The sequence below is a fragment of the Schistocerca cancellata genome, chromosome 3, assembly GCF_023864275.1.
Source record: "Schistocerca cancellata isolate TAMUIC-IGC-003103 chromosome 3, iqSchCanc2.1, whole genome shotgun sequence".
Classification (NCBI taxonomy): domain Eukaryota; kingdom Metazoa; phylum Arthropoda; class Insecta; order Orthoptera; family Acrididae; genus Schistocerca; species Schistocerca cancellata.
Genome location: NC_064628.1, coordinates 600,666,607 through 600,675,321, shown reverse-complemented (window position 1 = coordinate 600,675,321; position 8,715 = coordinate 600,666,607).

Below are 8,715 nucleotides of genomic sequence, written 5' to 3'. Positions count from 1 at the left end.
CGTTGGTATGTAGAATGTATGAGTCTGGCGACATACCATTTGACTTTCGGAAAAATATAATCACACAATTTCGAAGACTGCAAGAGCTGACAACTGCGAGAAATATCGCACAATCAGCTTAGCAGCATATGCATCGAAGCTGCTAACACGGATAATATACAGAAGAATGGAAAAGAAAATTGAGGGTTTGTTACATGACGATCAGTTTGACTTCAGGAAAGTTAAAGGCACCAGAGAGGCAATTCTGATGTTTAGTATGATAATGGAGGCAAGACTAAAGAAAAATCAAAACATGTTCATAAAATTTGTTGACGTGGAAAAAGCGTTCGACAGTGTAAAACGGTGCAAGATGTTCGAAATTTTGGAGAAAAATAGGGATAAGATATCAGTTGAGAGGGTAATATACAATATGTAGAAGAGCCAGTGGGGAATAACGTGAGTGGACGACCAAGAGCGAAGTACTCGGATAAAATGGGTGTAGGACAAGGATGTAGTCTTTCGCCCCTAGTGTTCAGTCTGCACATCGAAGAAGCAGTAATGGTAATAACAGAAGGTTCAGGAGTGAAACTAAACTTTAAGATGAAGGGATATAAATGATACTCTTCGCAGATGATATTGCTATCCTGAGTGAAACTGATGAAGAATTACATTATATGCTGAATGGAATGACCAGTTTAATGACTACAGAATAAGGACTGATAGTAAATTGAAGAAAGACGAAAGGAAAGAGAGGTAGCAGCAAGGAGAACAGTGGGAAACTTAACATCAGGATCGATGGTCACGAAGTAGATGAAGTTAAGGAATTCTACTATTTAGGCAGCAAAATAACCAATGACGTAGCAAGAAGGGCATCAAAAGCAGACTAGCACTTGCAAGAAGAGCATCCCTGGCCAAGAGAAGTCTACTAGGAACAAACATAGGCTTAAATTTGAGGAAGAAACTTCTGAGAATGTAGTACCACTGTATGGTAGTGAAACGTGGACTGTTGGAAAACCGGAAAGAAGAGAATCGAAGCATTTGAGATGTGGTGCTACAGACGAAAGTTCAAAATTAGGTGGACTGATAAGAGAAGGAATGAGGAATTCAGGGCAGAATCGGAGAGGAAAGGAATGTGTGGAAAACACTGACAAGGAGAAGGGACAGGATGATAGGAATGGTTCAAATGTCCCTGAGCACTATGGGACTTAACATCTGAGGTCATCAGTCCCCTAGAACTTAGAACTACTTAAACCTAACTAACGTAAGGACATCATACACATCCATGCCCGGGCAGGATTCGAACCTGCGACCGTAGCGGTGGCGCAGTTCCAGACTGTAGCGCCTAGAACCGCTCGGCCACTCCTGCCGGCTGATGATAGGACATCTGTTAAGACATCAGGGAATGACTTCCATGGTACCAGACCGAGCTGTAAAAGACAAAAACTGTAGAAGAAGACATAGATCGGAAAGCATCCAGCACATAACTGAGAGCGTAAGTTGCAAGTGCTTCTCTGAGATGAACAATTTGGCACAGGGGAGGAATCTCTGGTGTGGCGGGGCGCATGAATCAGGCAGATGACTGATGACTAAAAAAGAAAGAAAAAAACCTGATGTTGTGGAGTGGTAAAAGTAGCCTATACAGAACTGTACAAACTGTGCTGAAGACAGATGAATTGGTTAGATTAATTAAGAGAATTTGAGGGAAGTGCAGTGCCACCAGAAAGAAGAGACTGTACTACACCCCCTGAGACATATTTTAAAACAGTGTTTGAGTGGTCACGACTTTACGAGGACGGGTACAGGAGGAAACTGAGAAGGGATCTTGTGTGTCCATAAAAACAAAACAAAAAAAACATTTTGGAAATGTTATGAGGCATGTTTAAAGAACAAGTATTGAAAGCTAACTGCAAAACGATACGTCACGGAGAAAGCGTAAGAAGAAAATAAAGAGGTTGACGCCTGACTCTTCCCACTGGCAATTAGCGCAGTACGTTACCCAAGTGGGTTCATCCATGAGTTCTGTTTGAAACATAGTTTCTGTTTTACTTCTTTAAAACCAGTCCACATAAAGGGCCTTCACTGACCGAATTCTTGAGATTCGCGCCATGAAACGCTGCAGAGTATCCGTCTCGATGCTTTCCACTTCCTGAGTCTATGCACTCTTAGACAAACCCGTTTTAGCGTAGTTACGGATGTTAACCGCAAACCGCTGTAGTTTTTAGGAACAGAGTCCTCCCGAGATTATGACTTTCACGTTATTGAAGCCTCTTTCTCCCCCCACAGTACACGAGCTTTCATCTAGGCGAAATTGCAGCTCGCGGTGTAATAGAAAAGCGCAGCTGCCGTTAATAGTCGCATTGTCCGGGATCTGAGCAGCAGACCGCTGCCACCGCCGTAATGACTTGTTGCCTCAGCGCAAATACGTGTTTCCTGCCAGATCTCTCTCTGCGAAACTCATTTTCGCTCACGATAGTGCACCTCCGGCCAGCTAAGAAGTTCGCGTAGTTTATTTCTGTAACCCTTTTTCTCCAGCTGTGAGGGACACCTAGATTTGCCTTTTGCAATAAGGGCATTGTTGGAAACCTGTTTGTGTAATTTGTGAGCAAGAGAGAAGAGTTAGAGGTTAGCGTCCCGTCGATAGTGTGGTTATTAGGCTAGATAGCGTACACCCACTTACTTTGATAAAGTTAGGATATAAGTCATCCGCGTACTGTTAACAGGACTGTTTCATTATTCTTGAGAAGTGATTTATGGAAGTTGAAGGAAAACTTCGGTATGAATTGCCGAAGCCCACACTCTTGCATCTACATCCGAACTTAGCAAAGCACTTAAATGCTTGTACCATGTTTTAATTAGGGTTTCTTGCCGTTAGATCCGTGTATGAGAGCGGAAAAAATGACTGCTTAATTGACCCTGTGCATCTGTAATTAGTGTAACCTAGCCTTCTGGGTCCCTGCGAGAGCGATATGTAGGGGGCTGTAGTGTAACCCTAGATTCCTGAAACTTTGGCTTTCGCAGGACATCTGACCTTTGTCTTCAGGCGTCTGTCAGTACAGATTCCGCAGCATTTCCGTGGTACTCTTCCGTGGGTCTAACAAAAATATGACCGTTTGTACTTGTGTTGCTTGATTTGCTCAATATCCCATGTTAAGCCTATGTGACCTGGCTTCGCCTCACTTTAGTAATATTCCAAGATGGATCACACGATCCCATTGAGAGAAATCTCTTTTGTAGACTGCATTTTCGCAGTGTTATACCAACAAACAGGAGCCTGCAACATGCTTTACCTATGTGATAACTGTGCACGGTTCAGTCACAATAATGTGACCACCTCCTATGTTCGACGTCAGCGTGCAATAACCATTCACAGACGCCACGTGGTAGCACTAGCAGTGGAGGGTATGTAAAGCATTTCGGTGAGGACACGGACAACAGTGCAGTCGTTATCATACTGCGGAAATGAACCTATGTACCTGACTTTAAAAATGACGTGATCATTGGCTTTCGGGCAAAGGGCGGAAGCATTTCAGAAACGGTCAAGTGTGTAAACTGTTCGCGCGCCGCCGTGGCTAAGGTATACTGTGCGCGGCAAAATGGCTGTATCCAAAACTGGAGCCGAGGCTATTATGGTGCACCACGGGCCATAGATGACAGGAGTCAACGACTGCCGTAGAGCTATATTTGTACGGGCGAATAGACGTGCTTATTTTGAGCAACTGACTACTCAGATGAACCAAGAAGTTGCCGACTCTGTTTTCTCAAAGACGTTCAGCGAACGTTGATGCATGTGGGCCTCCACAGCAGGTGCCTGTTACATGGACCCATGCTGACTGCTGTTCAACGGCGACGGAGGATGGTATCTGAACGTCTATACCGCAACTTCACGTCTACAAAGCGGCGACGGGTGAACTTTTCAGATGAATCACGTTTTATCTTCCATCGCACGGGCGGCAGTTGGAGAATACGGCGTGAAACGTCTGAAAGCGAACAAAGAGGGAGCGTTATGGCCTGGGGAACATTTTCGTGGCATATTCTGTTTGATGTCGTCATTCTGGAAGTCACAATGGATCAACAAAAGAACGGATCTATCCTTGGAAATCATGCCCACCTCTACATCTACATTTATACTCCGCAAGCCACCCAATGGTGTGTGGCGGAGGGCATTTTACGTGCCACTGTCATCACCTCCCTTTCCTGTTCCAGTGGCGTATGGTTCGCGGGAAGAACGACTGCCGGAATGCCTCCGTGCGCGTTCGAATCTCTCTAATTTTACATTCGTGATCTCCTCGGGCGGTATAAGTAGGGGGAAGCAATATATTCGATACCTCATCCAGAAACGCACCCTCTCGAAACCTGGACAGCTAGCTACACCGCGATGGAGAGCGCCTCTCTTGCAGAGTCTTCCACTTGAGTTTGCTAAACATCTCCGTAACGCTATCACGCTTACCAAATAACCCTGTGACGAAACGCACCGCTCTTCTTTGGATTTTCTCTATCTCCTCTGTCAACCCCACCTGGTACGGATCCCACACTGATGAGCAATACTCAAGTATAGGTCGAACGAGTGTTTTGTGAGCCACCTCTTTTGTTGATGGACTCTCCCAATGAATCTCAACCTGGCACCCGCCTTACCAACAATTAATTTTATATGATCATTCAACTTCAAATCGCTCCGTACGCATACTCCCAGATATTTTACAGAAGCCACTGCTACCAGTGTTTGTTCCACTATCATATAATCATACAATAAAGGATCCTCCTTTCTGTGTATTCGCAATACATTACATTTGTCTATGTTAAGGGTCAGTTGCCACTCCCTGCACCAAATGCCTATCCGCTGCAGATCTTCCTGCATTTCTCTGCAATTTTCTGATGCGGCAACTTCTCTGTATACTACAGCATCATCCGCAAAAATCCGTATGGAACTTCAGGCACTATCTACTAGGTCATTTATATATATATATTGTGAAAACCAATGGTCCCATAACACTCCCCTGTGGCACGCCAGAGGTTACTTCAACGTCTGTAGACGTCTCTCCATTGAGAACAACATGCTGTGTTCTGTTTGCTAAAAACTCTTCAATCCAGCCATACAGCTGGTCTGATATTCCGTAGGCTCTTACTTTGTTTATCAGGCGACAGTACGCACCTGTATTGAACGCCTTCCGGAAGTCAAGGAAAATGGCATCTACCTGGGAGCCTGAATCTAATATTTTCTGGGTCTCATGAACAAATAAAGCGAGTTGGGTCTCACACCATCGCTGTTTCCGGAATCCATGCTGATTCCTACAGAGTGGATTCTGGATTTCCAGAAATGACATGATACACGAGCAAAAAACATTGTCTAAAATGCTACAACAGATCGATGTCGGAGATACAGGCTTATAGTTTTGCGCATCGGCTCGACGACCCTTCTTGAAGACTGGGACTACCTGTGTTCTTTTCAATCATTTGGAACCTTCCGTTCCTCTAGAGACTTGCGGTACACGGCTGTTAGAAGGGGGGCAAGTTCTTTCGCGTACTCTGTGTAGAATCGAATTGGTATCCCGTCAGGTCCAGTGGACTTTCCACTGTTGAGTGATTTCAGTTGCTTTTCTATTCCTTGGACACTTATTTCGATCTCAGCCATTTTCTCGTTTGTGCGAGGATTTAGAGAAAGAACTGCAGAGCGGTGTTCCTCTGTGAAACAGCTTTGGAAAAAGGTGTTTAGCATTTCAGCTTTACGCGTGTCATCCTCTGTTCCAATGCCATCATCATCCCAGAGTGTCTGGATATGCTGTTTCGATCCACTTACTGATTTAACGTAAGACCAGAACTTCCTAGGATTTTCTGACAAGTCGGTGCTTAGAATTTTACTTTCGACTTCACTGAACGCTTCACGCATAGCCCACCTTACGCTAACTTTGACATCGTTCAGCTTCTGTTTGTCTGAGAGGTTTTGGCTGCGTTTAAACTTGCAGTGAAGCTCTCTTTGCTTTCGCAGTAGTTTCCTAACTTTGTTGTTGAACCACGGTGGGTTTCTCCCGTCCCTCACAGTTTTACTCGGCACGTACCTGTCTAAAACGCATTTTATGATTGCCTTGAACTTTTTCCATAAACACTCAACATTCTCACTGTCGGAACAGAAATTTCCGTTTTGATCTGTTAGGTAGTCTGAAATCTGCCTCTTATTACTCTTGCTAAACAGATAAACCTTCCTCCCTTTTTTTATATACCTATTTACTTCCATATTCAGGGATGCTGCGACGGCCTTATGATCACTGATTCCCTGTTCTGCGCTTACAGAGTCGAAAAGTTCGGGTCTGTTTGTTATCAGCAGGTCCAAGATGTTATCTCCACGAGTCGGTTCTCTGTTTAATTGCTCGAGGTAATTTTCGGATAGAGCACTCAGTATAATGTCACTCGATGCTCTGTCCCTACCACCCATCCTAAACATCTGAGTGTCCCAGTTTATATCTGGTAAATTGAAATCTCCACCTAAGACTATAACATGCTGAGTAAATTTATGTGAAATGTATTCCAGATTTTCTCTCAGTTGTTCTGCCACTGATGCTGCTGAGTCGGGAGGTCGGTAAACAACCTAGCTCGGTTGTCGATTATAACCTCCACCCATAATAATTCACAGGAACTATCCACTTCTATTTCACTACAGGATAAACTACTACTAATAGCGACGAACACGCCACTACCGGTTGCATGCAATCTATCCTTTCTTAACACCGTCTGTGCCTTTGTAAAAATTTCGGCAGAATTTATCTCTGGCTTCAGCCAGCTTTCCGTACCTATAACAATTTCAGCTTCGGTGCTTTCTATCAGCGCTTGAAGTTCCGGTACTTTACCAACGCAGCTTCGACAGTTTACAATTACAATACCGATTGCTGCTTGGTCCCAGCATGGCCTGACTTTGCCCCGCACCCTTTGAGACTGTTGCCCTTTCTGCACTTGCCCGAGGCCATCTAACTTAAAAAACCACCCAGCCCAGGCCACACAAACCTTGCTACCCGTGTAGCCGCCTGCTGTGTGTAGTGGACTCCTGACCTATCCAGCGGAACCCGAAGCCCCACCACCCTATGGCGCAAGTCGAGGAAACAAGTGCATTTAATACTCATCCCAGTTCATCTTCAACATTTTTTAGAGTGTCATCTATCGTCTAAACAATAGGTTGCTACAATTCGAGTGAATATTTAAGATATCTCCATCAGCTCAAAAAGTTTTGAGAGCTGTATCTGCCTTAATAAAATCGAAATGACACGGAATTGCATTTTGTGCGGGAATTGTCTATGAATAATATGTCATTAATATAACAATCAACCAGTTTGTAGTACTGAGAGAGAATCAATTCAGTGCAATAAATACATTCATGCTTGTCATACACTTCAAAAGCAATAAAGTAATAAAGTGTTCACAATCTGTATATAATACTACCACTGTTGGACCATATCTCCTAATCACGAATGTTATCATAATAATCCTCTTATTTTGCTTCTTGTTTCTGCTTCCTCATTGTGATCATCATCATCATCATCATCATCAAAGTACTCGTCCTGTTCTTCACCTTCAGCTTCCATAAATACACTGGCGTTAATTTCTTCATCTTAGTCTTCTTCTTTCAAAATAATTGTCCCAGTCTCTAAGAAACATCTCAGACTGGTAGTTAGGCACACACTTCTTGAATTAAATCTTCTCCTCATCTGACAAAACTGGGCGTGATTTTTTGCATCCAACACTAAACTCAGCTGGATTAGGGTCTGAGAAAAAGTGAGAATAATATAATACTTCCATTAAGTGATGTTAAGAGACTATACAAAAATTGTATGTAACATTGGTTCACTATGTTTTCTGGGGATAACTGGAAATTTAGTCACATTAAGAACTGCGCTCAATTTCTTTATTTAAAATATTAGTACCAGCAAAGTAAGTTTTCAGTTTCTGACAGAGATGTAGTGTCATGAAATTTGTTGCATATATGTTAGTAGTTTTCCTGACTGAAGAACTAATCATTGCTTATGTTGCTGCTTTGCTATATGTTTGTTTTGGCGCTGTGCATCTGTTTTCACTCTTTTTGTAATTGTAGAGTTTGCCTTCACAATGAAAGTACTGTCGTTCTACAACAACAAACAACAAATCGCAAAAATCGTAATGACCCATTCATCATCATTTTATACTCATCAAAATGTAACATCCTTGGAGACTGGATCAAGACACATATGAAGATGTCAGCAAGTCTGTATTATGATGTTGAATAATCAAGTTGAGTTGAGATTGCTCATGTTAAGATTTGGGGAAAACGGTATTTCCTCTGAAGTATTTGTTATAATGTTGTTGCACTATAGTGTAAGCATGACAGGGAAATACAGATAATTTGCTGAGGTGTATAGAGCAGAGTGAGATGTTTACGAGGCAGATATTGAAACACTCTATGCAGGAGTACTCGCCAGCTGAGTCAGCAAGGGTTTCAGAGGAGGGGATTCCCCCGTAACTTCTTATCTCATATAGAAAGTCCTATACTTCGTTATTGTGAAACGTGGTGCATTACACGTTTGCTTCTCTCTGGCTGTAAACATTCCAAGGGGATCAGGTGTTTATCCAAACAGATAATGTTATCTGATTAAACTATCGTCTTAATATAAGAATGATCTGGCCTGATAATTGAATTACTTCATTTCATAGGGCGAAAATTAATGATATTAATTTCTTAGTTCCCTTATGCTCTCCCTGAAACTCTGTACAACCTCT